The sequence below is a fragment of the Balaenoptera borealis genome, assembly GCF_965194805.1.
Source record: "Balaenoptera borealis genome assembly, chromosome: 18".
NCBI classification, from domain to species: Eukaryota; Metazoa; Chordata; class Mammalia; order Artiodactyla; family Balaenopteridae; genus Balaenoptera; species Balaenoptera borealis.
This window is the reverse complement of record NC_138877.1, coordinates 4,135,103-4,149,669: the sequence shown is the minus strand read 5'-3', so window position 1 is coordinate 4,149,669 and position 14,567 is coordinate 4,135,103. Positions and strand designations below refer to the sequence as shown.

The 14,567-nt window shown below is 41.0% G+C and overlaps 1 long non-coding RNA gene across 1 annotated transcript in view; it reads left to right on the top strand.

Annotated features, from left to right (window-relative positions):
• LOC309615482 overlaps nucleotides 1-14,567 on the top strand; it is a 100,733-nt gene that overhangs the window by 79,583 nt on the left and 6,583 nt on the right. The window contains exon 2 of the long non-coding RNA XR_014236869.1: nucleotides 3,306-3,480. This is a non-coding gene — a long non-coding RNA (uncharacterized lncRNA). The remainder of the gene's footprint in view (nucleotides 1-3,305; nucleotides 3,481-14,567) is intronic.

Below are 14,567 nucleotides of genomic sequence, written 5' to 3'. Positions count from 1 at the left end.
CTCCTTAGACCAAACCCATCTTTGCAATCTCACTCATCCTCCCCTCCTCCAGCCAGCACTTGGTTTAGATGGAACTAGGACAAAACTTGGGCCAAGGAGACACAAGAAGTGATTTGCTGGAGGTTCTGGGGAAATTCTTCCTTACTATTCTGGGAGATCTTCCAGTAGCAATTCTTCCCACAAGGATGAGGAAGAAAGTAGCCTCCCCTGCAACTGTCTCACCCCCATGCATCCCTCTGGTGGTACAGAGGTGAGATGGAATGGTGGGATTCCTCGGTGCAACTGGTCAAACAACCAAGAAGACCTTAGGGCTTTCCTTTAGGGAGGCCATATATTTCTTGGCTGTTTAACCCAGTTGGAGTTGGATTTTCTGATGTTTTCAATCAAAAGCAAACTAACTGAGTCAGAAGCAAAACAGATATGAAGGGCAAAACCATCACTTACAGGATGGGGAGGATCAAAACTCAAACCTGTTCTTTCTTCCATCTCACACTACGAACCTAACTAGCAGTGTATTCTTACACTTGCAGGCAATTAATTAGGAATGCTTGCTACTGAGTGTGATGTTCCCCTTACTAGGAAGGTTTCTTGGTTTTAGATTAATACCACTCTGTCACTAGGGCAGGAGCTTGGTTTCGCAATTCTGAGGGGAATGTGTTGCTCTCACTTCTCCTCCTCCTCCTTTAATTTTTAAAAGTCGATGCATAACTTACAAACAATATGGTGCACACATCCTAAGTGTACATCTTGGTGAATTTTTATTTTTATTGTATTTAAAAAAACTTTTAATTGGAGTATAGTTGATTTACAATGTTGTGTTAGTTTCAGGTGTAATTTTTAAACATGTATATACTCATTCATTGACGACCCAGATGAAGATATAGAAAGTTATCAGCGTTCCGGAAAGTTCTCTCTTGTCTCTTAGTCAGTGCTCCCACCCCTGCAAAGTTTAGCTGCTATTCCTTTTCTTTCACCATAGATGACTGTGGCCTGTCCTTGACCTTCATAGAAATGGATCACAGAGCATAGACCTTTTCAGTTATGATTTCTTTGGTTTAACGCAATATCTGCGGGCGTCATCCATGTGGATGCGTTCATCATAGTTTGTCTTTTCGCCTCACTGCTGTGTGCTGCTCCATTCTTTAATATCCCTTTAATTAATTTATTTATTTTTTAATTTATCCGTTCTTCTTCTGATAGGCATTTGGATTTTCCCGTTCCAGGGTGTTATGAGTAAAGCTGCTACGAACATTCTTGCCCGTGTCTTTTGGATCTAGGAACTCACTTATGTTGGGTAGACGCATACAGATGGAGATGCTGGATCGTGGTACGTACATCTGTTTTTGTAGAACGTCAAGCAGCTCTCCAAAGTGGTTGCCTCCATTAATACTCCACTAGCAATATAACCACATTTTATTTGCTTCACACCCTCTCACTTGGTTCTGTCAATCGTTTTAATTTTAGCCATTCAGGTAGGGACGTAGTGATCTCACTGTGGCTTTAATTTGTGCTGTAGTGATGACTTTACATGATGTTCAACATCTTTTTAGTACTTTCTGTCTATTTGGATATTTGTTAACTGCCTGTTTGAGTCTTTTCCTCATTTGATAAAAAAAAAAGTAAAAATGAAATAAAATTGGATTGAGTTTTACTATTATTCTGTAGTTCTTTGAAGAGTCTGAAATGAGTACTTCATCAGACATATGGACTGCAAATATCTCCTCCCCATCTGTGACTTGCCTTTTTGCTTTCAATGTTGTCTTTTTTGAACAGAAGTTCTTAATTTTTTTTTTTTTTTTTTTGCTGCACTGTGCAGCTTGTGGGATCTTACTTCCCTGACCAGGGGTTGAACCCAAGCCACAGCTGTGAGAGCACCGAGTCCTAACCACCGGACCACCAGGGAACTCCCAGAAGTTCTTAATTTTAATGAAGATCAACTTACTAATCTTTTCTATCATGACTACTTCTTTTTGTGCCCTGTTTAAGAAATTTTTGCCCACTGACAGTCCTAAAATTTGTATGAACCACAAAAGACCCCAAATAACCAAAGCAATCTTGAGAAAAAAGAACAAAGCTGGAGGCATGTCTTCCTGATTTCCAACTATATTATAAAGCTATAAGAATTAAATGCATTCTTTTTTTAAAAAAATTTATTTATTTATTTATTTATTTATGGCCGTGTTGGGTCTTAGTTCCTGTGAGAGGGCTTTCTCCAGTTGCGGCAAGTGGGGGCCACTCTTCATCGCGGTGTGCGGGCCTCTCACTATCGCGGCCTCTCTTGTTGTGGAGCACAGGCTCCAGACGCGCAGGCTCAGTAGTTGTGGCTCACGGGCCTAGTTGCTCCGCGGCATGTGGGATCTTCCCAGACCAGGGCTCGAACCCGTGTCCCCTGCACTGGCAGGCAGATTCTCAACCACTGCGCCACCAGGGAAGCCCCTAAATGCATTCTTTACATGAAAAAAATCCTGACTCTACAGGGTTTTTGTTCAGTGTTATTAACAGATACCTAGCCCACCTCACTTCCCAGTATCTTTTAGTCTTGAGGGGAGCAGGAGAGTTGAAATCCTTCTCCTTTGTGAACCTTGTCGATTTGCACGACCTATCCAGAGGACTCCGCGCTGACGGATGCTACCTGGGCAGTGGTCTAACCTGCAAAGTTTGCCCAGTGTTTTAACATTGGCATGATACCCAGACCTGACGAGAATTCTGCTGCACATCCAAAATGTCTGATTAAGACAAGATTAACAACCATCTCTGTCCTTACGCCAAGTTCATTATTCCTGCATCCAAACAGGAGGTAATTTCTCAACCTGCTTGGCTGTCTTCCCTAGGAACAAATGAGCCCTCACGTGGAATTTCTCTTGGCCCCTGCACTGGAGGCGAGCAGTGGCATTTGTATTTGGTGGGCGAAGCCCAAGAGGGAAAATCCAAAATGGAGCTCATGAAAATGAGTCAGTATTGGGCAAAGACATTGAAATGAACTTCTTGCCTCCTGATTCCCTTTCTGTGGAGTGCGTCTGGGGAATCTGGGTGCAGCAGAGAGCTCTGGGGCTGTCCTATCCTGGTGGCGTCCATGGCTCTGGAGCGATGGCTCTTGGACTTGAGATCTTCTTCCTTGATCAAGGAACCACTACTCTCTTGTCTGTTTCCTGATCTTTAAAATATACAAAGAAAAAGAACGTAAAACATCTCATGAATAATTTTTATATTGAGCACACGTTAAAACAATATCTTGGATGTACTGGCTTAAAGAAAACAAGCTATTGAAATTAATTTTACCTCTTTCTTTTTATTTTTTAATGCAGCTACTAGAAAATTCAAAATGAAACACAGGGCCACTTTACAGTTCAGGCCCCAGAGCTGGCTTAGGCGCTGTCCACGCAGACCTGGGCAGTGGAGGCTACGCGTCCCGCCTGCGCGCCAGTGGACACGTGAAAGGTCACCCCGCACTGCTGAGTCGGACCCGTGCTCAGCTCTGGCGTAAGTATGACGTGTTCTTGCGCCGACATGGTTCAAGCCCCAGGGAATCCACTTTTTACGTCCTAATGCATGCATGTTGGGGGCACTGCCGCTGACTTTGGAGATGGACCTTGCTCCAGATTAACAGGAGGGATCGAGGGCCAGGGGTTGGGGGTGGATGAAGTATTTTGATAAGACACCTAACTTAACAAAGGCGTCCTCTCAGCACGCGTGCGACGGGTTTTGTGTAACAGAGCATCACTTGCCAGGGGTGCGCACGTCCTTCGTTCCCCGCCGCGGTCCAGAAGCATCGCGAATGCACAGATGCACGCTGGGCGGAGGAACCCAGTGGACACGCGGGGCCCCAGATCCTCTTCCCAGCCGCACACCCTTCCCCTCCCTGGGGGCTCTGACAGGTGCTCACACCTGTGACCATCCCAGACACCTGTCCTCGGGATCCTGGGAGGTTCCGGAGCCCCCATAGATGTGGCCAAGGCTAGACTTGCCCTCTCTAACGCAGGAATATTCAATATTAACATGTATGTGTATATATGTGTTTTGGTGTATACATAACGTGTGAGTATTTATCAACTCTTTACATTAGCAAGTAGATGGGCATGAAACACTAGACCTGTGGTAGCTTTATTTGTATAAATATTTGTATATGTTTTATATATATGTATATATATTATCCTTTATGATAATATTTAATATGATAATATTTAATGAAATTTTGGAGAGAACATGATTTTCAGCTTTACTTAATTTATTTTGGATTAAAATTTTTCTTTTTTTTTTTTTTTTAAATTATTATTTATTTATTTATTCATTCTTGGCTGTGTTGGGTCTTCGTTTCTGTGCGAGGGCTTTCTCCAGTTGTGGCAAGCGGGGGCCACTCTTCATCGCGGTGCGCGGGCCTCTCACTATCGCGGCCTCTCTTGTTGCGGAGCACAGGCTCCAGACGCGCAGGCTCAGTAGCTGTGGCTCACGGGCCTAGTTGCTCCATGGCATGTGGGATCTCCCCAGACCAGGGCTCGAACCCGTGTCCCCTGCATCGGCAGGCAGATTCTCAACCACTGCGCCACCAGGGAAGCCCAAAATTTTTCTTTTTTTAATTAATTAATTAATTAATTTTATTTTTGGGTGTGTTGGGTCTTTGTTTCTGTGCGAGGGCTTTCTCTAGTTGCGGCGAGTGGGGGCCACTCTTCATCATGGTGCGTGGGCCTCTCACTATCGCCGCCTCTCTTGTTGCGGAGCACAGGCTCCAGGCGCGCAGGCTCAGTAGTTTTGGCTCACGGGCCTAGTTGCTCCGCGGCATGTGAGATCTTCCCAGACCAGGGCTCGAACCCGTGTCCCCTGCATTGGCAGGCAGACTCTCAATCCATGCGCCACCAGGGAAGCCCTGGATTAAAATTTTGATCTTAATTGACTATAACTTATATCTTGCCTTTACATTTTAATAGTCAATTTTAATATAATAAAACTAACTTTTTTGGAAATATGTATATTAAAATAATTTAATTTCTTCATGTACTCTTCATCTTCATCATATATATTTAAAATTTTCACACTTCAACTACCCTTACATTTTATTTTTAATCCCTTAGACAATAATTGTCGAAGAACACAAATTCTGTAAATGGCTTGATGATGAAAACCTAAATAGTGATTTTTGGACTTGAGTCCAAAGTATAAAAATCATAACTCTACACACCTTTTTCTGTTCTTCTGTTATGAAGCTCTATTTGACAAGGCAATGGATAGAACATTTTATTTAACTGTTGGTTGAGTTATAACTTTTAATATTTATAACTTTTAAATACTTAGACAGATAGTGGGTGAGCCTCTGTTCCCTAACTGCAGACGTGTAACTATCAGGAAGTGCCAGTCTGGGAGGCTAGATGGGCTTTTGGTGGCATACTGATTTTTGAAGTTTGTTCCATAAGCTATTTTATAAAATGCATTGGAAGGAAATAGTTCCTTTTGAAATGCTGTGACATTTCCTTGGAGTATGTGTGTGTTTCTCCCCAGCTTCCTACGTGGATGCACGTGCCTGATCACGGCAGCCTCCCGGTCCACGTTCTCACGTGTGTCCCGGTGTCACGTCACTCATATCACGGTATATTTCTCAGAATGCGTAGTGCCTACGGATTCTTTTTTTTTTTTTTTAAAGTTTAATTTTATTTATTTATTTATGGCTGTGTTGGGTCTTCGTTTCTGTGCGAGGGCTTTCTCTAGTTGCGGCGAGCGAGGGCCACTCTTCATCGCGGTGCGCGGGCCTCTCACCATCGCGGCCTCTCTTGTTGCGGAGCACAGGCTCCACACGTGCAGGCTCAGTAATTGCGGCTCACGGGCCCAGTTGCTCCCCGGCATGTGGGATGTTCCCAGACCAGGGCTCGAACCCATGTCCCCTGCATTGGCAGGCAGACTCTCAACCACTGCGCCACCAGGGAAGCCCTACGGATTCTATTTTTAATAAATTCCATTGGAAGCTGCTTCACGGTCTCTCCTGCTTACTGACTTCCTGCCCCTTGAAAGCACATCTGTGTCCACTTCTCAAATACTGTGAATACTGCATGAGGTAGAAAGCCCATGATACCTGTATTGATGCTGTAAAAGTACCTCCATCTTTCTTTGGTCTAAATGCACTAATCTAGGCGCACTCTGTCTATTTAGGCAGGCGTATTCTGGGGAGTCATGGCTGGACCTTGTGAACTGCCCTCGATCGAAGCCCCAGATTTCTAGTTCCTTCGGCCAGGAGAGCTCGTCACCCAACAGATACAATCCCTTTCTGATATACACAGTTTCTTGCCTTTTGCAGGAGAATGCTTGTCTCCAAAGCTGTGTAGCCTTCTCCTGAAAGTGATACCCATCGTATTTATATATACATACATTTAAGGCTAAGCAATAATTCTTGAGAATATTGTGTCTCACGGCAAATCCTGGTGAAGCAGAAGCACTGACAGGGCCTTAGCAAAGTGTGTCCTGAGCCTTCGTCCCAGGGCCTGTCTCCTTTAGGTTGACTGCTGGGTGGTATTTGGTCACCATTTTCCTTCGATTGGAAATAAAAGCCAAGGGACAGGACAGGTAGCTCATCACTTTTTTATCCAAGGTGCTTAACCACGTGACTCCTTCCAAATTATTTACAATAAAAATGATATATTATTATAATGGCCATTAGCCCAGGCGGTAGATCCCAAATGTGTCTGGACTTTCATCTGTCCGTGGGTGTTTTGTGTCAACATACGTATGTGTTTGGGCCCGAGAAGAGTGGTTTATTATAGAGGTTTGTGTGCAGTTCTGTGTATGTCTTAATGGGCGTGTGATTTCGGAAAGGAGTCTCTGTTTATTTAGAAGCTTCTTCTTTTCGAATGTCTTAGACTTGACGTATTCTAAAGGCTAATGTTCAGTGTTAACTGACTAGTGTCAACTTAAGTCTAATGATAAAATCAGACTTGACAGTAATTTTCTGATCGAATTGCAGGCCTATCTTTCCCAAGGCAGGCCTGCCCCCTCCGTGGACTTTGGTCTCCTTGGAGCAGCCTAATTACTTCCCATCTCCCATCAATTGCATTGCCCAGAAAGCCCTGGTAGCTTTGCCTTTTGCCGTTAGGTGTGATGCCCCAGGCAGGGATTCCCCAGCGAGCTCTTGGAAAAGAGGACAGTTTTGCTTACCATTCAGTGACCCAGTTTTCCCAGTGGTAGTAGCAGCCATGGACAGCCCAAGGGAAACTAAAAACTAAAACTGAGGTTTGTCAGGTGCAGCCTCCAGCCATGGGGGGAGAAATGAAATTATCCTTTCGGGGGTGCCTTTTCTTCCCTTGCCCTCAACTTTCAGGCCATGCCGTTTCCAAACACCTCCCACATCCCAAAGGACATATTTTATGGGAAGATTGTAGTGAAGAAGATGAGTATTTTTTCTTTCAACATTTTAACTGATTAGAAGCTTGTTGGTTTAAGGGTCTCTTGATGTCTCTCCCCCTTTGAGTGATAAATGTAGTGTGCTGTGATGACGTGACCACAGCCCGTATCGCTCACTTCGTGCTTTCTCTTCTCTCCAGTTCAAGGAACGTGTTCCTAGTTGCTGAGCAGCTTTGTTCTTGGAGTGACTCTGGGGCCAAAGATTCTGTCTCTGGCTCCTCTTTCTCTTACGGGATTGGAATGCTCCAGGAGATGGGGAGAGAGAGAATGGAAATACCCCTGTTTCCTAGCTGTCCATCACTCCCTGGGCGAGAACTAATGACATGGCCATTTCTAGATGTAACAAGGAGCTGGGAAGGACAGACTTGGGAAGGGCAGCTACTTTCCAGAGACAACTCTACTCCATGGAAAGGAGAGGATGGTGAGGTTTGGCAAATAGCCATCTGCCTTTGGACAAACTCCCTCAGCCTGTAACATCTAGTCTTCTCTTTAGCATCTAGCAAAATCCTGCTCATCTTTAAAGGCTCGGCTTCAGTGCCATCTCATTCACCAGGTCCTCCAAAGCTCTCACTGTTGGAATTAATTGTCCTTCTCCTGTATACTTGGCTCGTGCCCCATTATGGTCCAAGAAGCGACTTGTTTCCCTGTCTGCCTCCCCAACTGTAGAGGGTGGGTCCTTAAGACCAAGGACCAGAAGCTATTTCTTCCTGTGCCCCCCATGTCACCTAAAATTGCACTGCACGCTCAAATCAACATTTCCTCAGTTATCCTGAGAAATATTGTTAGAACTGAGGCACTTGAGCATTAAGTATATAACCTTCCTCAGGAAGTATGATACCAGCCAATCGATAGGCACTTGTTAACTACTGGCTATGCCAAACCCAGTTTCTGTATTTAGGATGCTTATAACCTAAAAGAGATATAAACTATAAGCCCATTTTACAAAAAAAGAAGAAAGTATTTAAACTCTTGAGGTACTGCTTTCAAAACCATCAGCAGACTGGTATTTAACAACCTGGAAACTGGGGAGGTCTCAGGGTTGAAGCACTGCTGTGTACACGGTGTGTACATCAAACAGTATCTGTCAGTGAATAAATAACACAACCCAAATCCTTTTTTATGTTTTTTCCAACATAAATGTTCTGATTTCATGAGTTTTAAAAATCCTTTAAGTATAACTGCACCATATATAAAGTATATATAACCATAATGAAGTTCTCTATAACTTACCTATAGATTGAATCCAAAAGTTGAAATCTATAAACAGCATTTATATCATTATGATATATATATATACTCTATACGTACATGTTTGTGTACATATGCACACATTGTATGTACATGGTGACTCTATATATATAGCTTATTGCAAAGTAATATATGATTATATATATAATCAATATATCAATATAATATAATCAATAATATATATAATACAACATTATAACCTCTGTTCATCTCAAAGGAAAATGCTCATATGGGCTGTCCTTTTATACATTTCACCATTAGTGATGGAACATTAGTTAATATAAAGTAAATGTCTCTGTTAATTAATATAACCAATAAAGTAACTAGAGATGTGATAACTTATACTGGGAGGAGGAGGAGGAATGGTAGGAAGTGGTAAATAATACATTCTCATCTATCGTAGCAGGAAATCAATAGTTCAATTGTAAGGCTGATAAAACAATAAATAACCGTGTATAATTATTATTAGAGAAAACCAACTGCTAGAAACACTAAAATCAAAAGGTTAAATATCTGATAAGAAGTCAATATCCAAAATGTATGAGCAGCTCCTACAAATCAGTGCAAAAAACAAATAAGATGATTAAAAAGTGGGCAAAGGACCTGAATAGACATTTCACCAAAGAAGATGTACAAATGGCCAACATGTATATGAAAAGATGCTCCACATCACTAATCACAGGGAAATGTAAATCAAAACCACAGTGAAATATCACCTCACACCTGTCAGAACAGCTATCATCAAAAAGACGAGAACGAACAAGTGTTGGTGAGGACGTGGAGAAAAGGGAACCCTCGTGCACTATTGGTGGGAATAAAAAGTGGTGCAAGCACTATGGAAACAGTATAGATGATCCTCAAAAAATTAAAAATAGAATTACCATATGAGGGCTTCCCTGGTGGCACAGTGGTTAAGAATCCGCCTGCCAATGCAGGGGACACGGGTTCGAGCCCTGGTCTGGGAAGATCTCACATGCCGCGGAGCAGCTAAGCCTGTGCGCCACAACTACTGAGCCTGTGCTCTAGAGCCTGCGAGCCACGACTACTGAAGCCCGTGTGCCTAGAGCGCGTGCTCCGCAACAAGAGAAGCCACAGCAATGAGAAGCCCGCGCACCGCAACAAAGAGTAGCCCCTGCTCGCAACTAGAGAAAGCCACGCACAGCAACGAAGACCCAACGCAGCCATAAATAAATAAATAAATAAATAATAAATTAATTAAAAAAAAAAAAAAAGAATTACCACTTGACCCAGCAACTCCACTCCTGGGTATTTATCCAAAGGAAGTGAAGTCAGGATCTCAAAGAGATACCACATTCCTGTGTTCACTGCAGCAATATTCACAGTAGCCAAGAGGTAGAAGCAAACTAAATGTCCATCATTGGATGAATGGATAAAGAAAATGTGGTATACATGTACACGGAATATTATTCAACCTTAAAAAAGAAGGAAATGCTGCCATCTGAAACAATGTGGATGGACCCAGAGGACATCATGCTAAGTGAAATAAGCCAGACAGGGAAGGACAAATACTGCGTGATCCCACTTTTATGAGGAATCTGTAATAGTCAAACTCATGGAACCAGAGAGTAGAATCGTTGGCACCAGCGGTGGGGGCAGGGAACATGTCTGTGACAGGTTACAAAGTTTCAGTTGTGCAAGAGGGGTAACTTGGAGATCTCTGTACAACTCGAGCCCCTGGTTACAACACTCATTGTGCACTTAATTTGGTAAGAGGCAGACCTTATGTTAAGTGCTCTTACTGCAAAAGGAAAAACAAACTTTTAATGAAAGTAAATGAATAAAGGAGGCAGAAGGAAACTTTAGGAGATGATGGATAAGTCATGGCCTTTGTTGTGATAGTTTCAGGGATGTAATACTTATCCCCCAACTCATCAAGTTGCATACATTGAATGTGTACAGCTTTTTGTGTGTCCATCACACCTCAGTAAAGTGGTCTTGCAAAAAAGTAGTTTAACGTGATTACCTTGGGACTTCCCTGGCGGTCCAGTGGTTAAGACTTTGCCTTCCAGTGCGGTGCGGGTTCGATCCCTGTTTGGGGAGCTAAGATCCCACAAGCCTCGTGGCCAAAACACCAAAACATAAAACAGAAGCAATATTGTAACAAATTCAATAAAGACTTTAAAAATGGTCCACACCAAAAAAAATCTTTAAAAAAATAAAATAAAGGGACTTCCCTGGTGGCGCAGTGGTTGAGAGTCTGCCTGCCAATGCAGGGGACACGGGTTCGAGCCCTGGTCTGGGAAGATCCCACATGCCGCGGAGCAACTAGGCCCGTGAGCCACAACTGCTGAGCCTGCGCTTCTGGAGCCTGTGCTCCGCAACAAGAGGGGCCGCCATAGTGAGAGGCCCGCGCACCGTGATGAGGAGTGGCCCCCGCTCGCCACAACTAGAGAAAGCCCTCGCACAGAAACGAAGACCCAACACAGCCATAAATAAATAAATAAATAAAATAAAATTTAAAAAAATAAAATAAAGTGATTACCTTTGTGATCAGGACAAGGCATGCCCCCTATTCAACTAGACTTTAAAAATTACATGTGTATTTATCTTTGATTAGTTATCTTTAAAAAAACATAAAATTTAAAATTAATTCTTATGACTTTTAAAAATGTTCCTGAATTTATAATAGCTATTTTTCATTACATAGTTATATATTCTCTTCATTTATGAATATTAAAAATAAATGCTATCATGTAAAGATCTGAAAGTTTGGATGAAAAAAGAGATTTTCATTTTGGAAATATATTGGGGGATACAAAAATCATAGCTCAGAAAAAGCAGAGAAAGGCCAGTAAAATTAATAATTTTCCGAGGATAGCTTTCAGACCTCAAATTTCATATATCTAGGAAAAAATAGATCAAATGAAAAATTTTCTTTTTCCTTCCTACTTTATTAATATACACATTATGTGGGTTTTTAAATATTATGTTTTAATTTGTATATATATATAATGCATTCTGCTTTATATATAATATAAATGTATAACTATATAGTAAATATATGACAAATATGTAATGTTAATAATATAATATATATGTGTTCTCTTGGAGTCAGACTGGGAATTCACATGTTAAGTATGAGTTTCATACTCAAAACTACACAACCTTGATCTTGGGACTTAATGTTGCTAGGTATCTAAGTAACTGACAATCTGAAATAATTCTGTTAAGAAAATCCTTTTAAAAAAGGTCCAGTCCTGCAAAGAGGATCAATTAGAAGGATCTGTTCTCGTTACAAAGAATCCATTACAGAGCTTCTTTAAATAATGGTCTTCACGAATATAAAATTCAATTAAAGTTTTAAAAATTAGATTTATACACAGCTTTTTAGGAACACATCATTTGAAGAATGGAGTCTTGGAAAAAGCAAGTGCTAAGCAGGGTGTGATTAAGATGTGTGATGAATTTTCTGCCTCATTAACAAATGCAAAATGCTCTTTTCTTTCAAAGAAAGGCAGCATAGTAAAGCCATTTCAATGTGTAAATGGATAGGAAAGCAGATTCACAAAGATGTGAATACAGACCAGCATTTATTCCCTAGAGATGCTGTTCACGGACTGTTCACGTGAGTGGAGACCTGTGATTTGATCTGTAACTTCATTTTCAGATTTTCCAGAAGTTTGGAGGATTGTAATCCCATGCCCAGGGACACTAAGGCATTTGAAACAAGGCTAGACTAGGCATCAGAAGGTCATTTCTGCTGGGCAACTAGTCGGTCCATTGTATTTTGGTTTATAGAAAACCTTGACAGTGGTTGGCAAATGTTGATTTCTGAGGAAAATTTTTGTCTGGTAGGAAAAGGAACTGAACATATCAAAGGGATATATTCCTTCCAAGACGCTCCTGAGTCGATGCTGGTGTATTGTATGGCTTCATCAGAGCTCTCAGTCACCATGGTTTCCAAAATAAAAGGAAAAATAGATTCGCACGTCTGATTCCTACGCTTTCCCTCTCCCTTTTGTGGAGTTTTCGGCTCATTTCATGATTTTCACCAGTGACAGGTTTGAATGCTCATCTGCTGGAGAGCCCACGATCTGTAGAAATCATCTCCTCCTAGATGTTTTTATAGATAAAACTTACGGTAGTCTTATGCACAAATAAGGCAGAAAGAAGTAGGTTCTCATGCAAAAAAAGAAAAAAAAAGGAAAAAAGGAGAAGTATCACTCATGGGCTGTCAGGCTAAACTAAAGACCTATCATTTTTGGCAATGGTGTTGAATTGTATGGTGGGGTTGAAACTATAGCAGCTGCGTATATTAAGTTGTTCAAAGAGAGAAGTACAACAGTGCTACGAAAATCAGTGCACGTGGAGACCCCATGACAAGAATGGAGAGGGGATCATACCTAGGGCGGTTCTCCTGCCTCTGAGTCCTGAGTCTGGGTCAGAGCTGAGGAATAAACATCCTAATCTCATCTCATTAGCCAAACTGGAAACAAAGGCTACAGACCTGCTCTTGTTCATTCTCTCTGAATGAGGACAGAAAATGTTCACGGTACAACATGGGCCCCAGGGGGTATGAAGAACCCATTCTAAGTTAAGGAGTAATTCTTAGGTAACATACCAACCTCCATCATTCTGGGGTTCTGCGTTTAAGATTAATATGTCTTTATATTTTGAAAATTTTGCATAGAGGATATAGTTACAGGGTTCAACCTCTCTAAATATAAAAAGGTAAATGATGCAAGCCACCCTACCATCTCTGTTCCTTATCCACCCAGCCATCACCAGGCCTTACCTTTGTCCCTCAGGTAACCACTGTGACTAGTTTCTTGCCTGTCCTTTCAGAGTATTCTTTTTTTAAAATTTAGTTTATTGAAGTATAGTTGATTTACAATGTTGTGTTAGTTTCAGGTATACAGCAAAGTGATTCATATATATATATATATATATATATATATATATATATATGTATATATTCTTTTTCATATTCTTTTCCATTATGGTTTATTACAGGATATTGAATATAGTTCCCTATTCTATTCAGTAGGACCTGTCATTCAGAGTATTCTTGTTTACGTACAAGCAAATCTATATATTCTTACTTTCCTCGCCTTTTTTGTTCATACAAATAGTAATGCACTACGCGCCTTCCTCAGAACCTTGCTTTTTTCAGTTAACATTTCCAATGAACATTCTGCCATATCAGTACACAGAGGGCATTCTCCGTGTTTGTTCAGGCTGCAAAGTATTGCATTCTATAGATACGTGTTAATTTATTCCATCATTTCTTCATTGTTAGATATTTGGATTGTTTTGGGGTTTTGTTTTTGTTTTTTGCTATTAACAACGTGCTGAGATGGAATGTTTATATAGACATAATTTTGCACTTGTGCAAATATGTCTGCAGAATAAATACCCAGGGATTGCATAGCTGGATCAGAGAGTAAATGCATTTGGAATTCTAATAGACGTTGTCGTCAACAGTCCTCTGTAGAGCTGGCACCAATTTACTCCTAAGAGCCTTGTATAGAGGAACCTGTTCGTTCACAGGCTCATGAGGAAGCCTTTATCATATTTCTAAGTTTTCCTTCCTGATAAGTGGACAGTAATTTCTCAGCGTTGTTTTAATTTGCATTTCTTTTATTATGAGAAAAGTTGAGCATTTTCTCATGTGTAAAACTCTTTTGTTTTTCTTTTCCTATTAACTGTTTTTCTGGTCATTTTTCTACTGGGTTTTTGGTCTTTTACTTATGGATCTCTGGGAACATGTTATTTTATTCCCACTTCCTCTTTAGACATTACTTCTAGTTAAAAAAAATTTTTTTTGTAATATAGTATTAAACAATTTTTGTCATGACTTCTGGATTTTAAGTTACAATTAGAAAGACTTTTACCACTCCACAATTATAGCAAATTCTCTCACATTTATTTCTAATACTTTTATGACTCCATTTTTATATTTAAATCTGTGATTCATT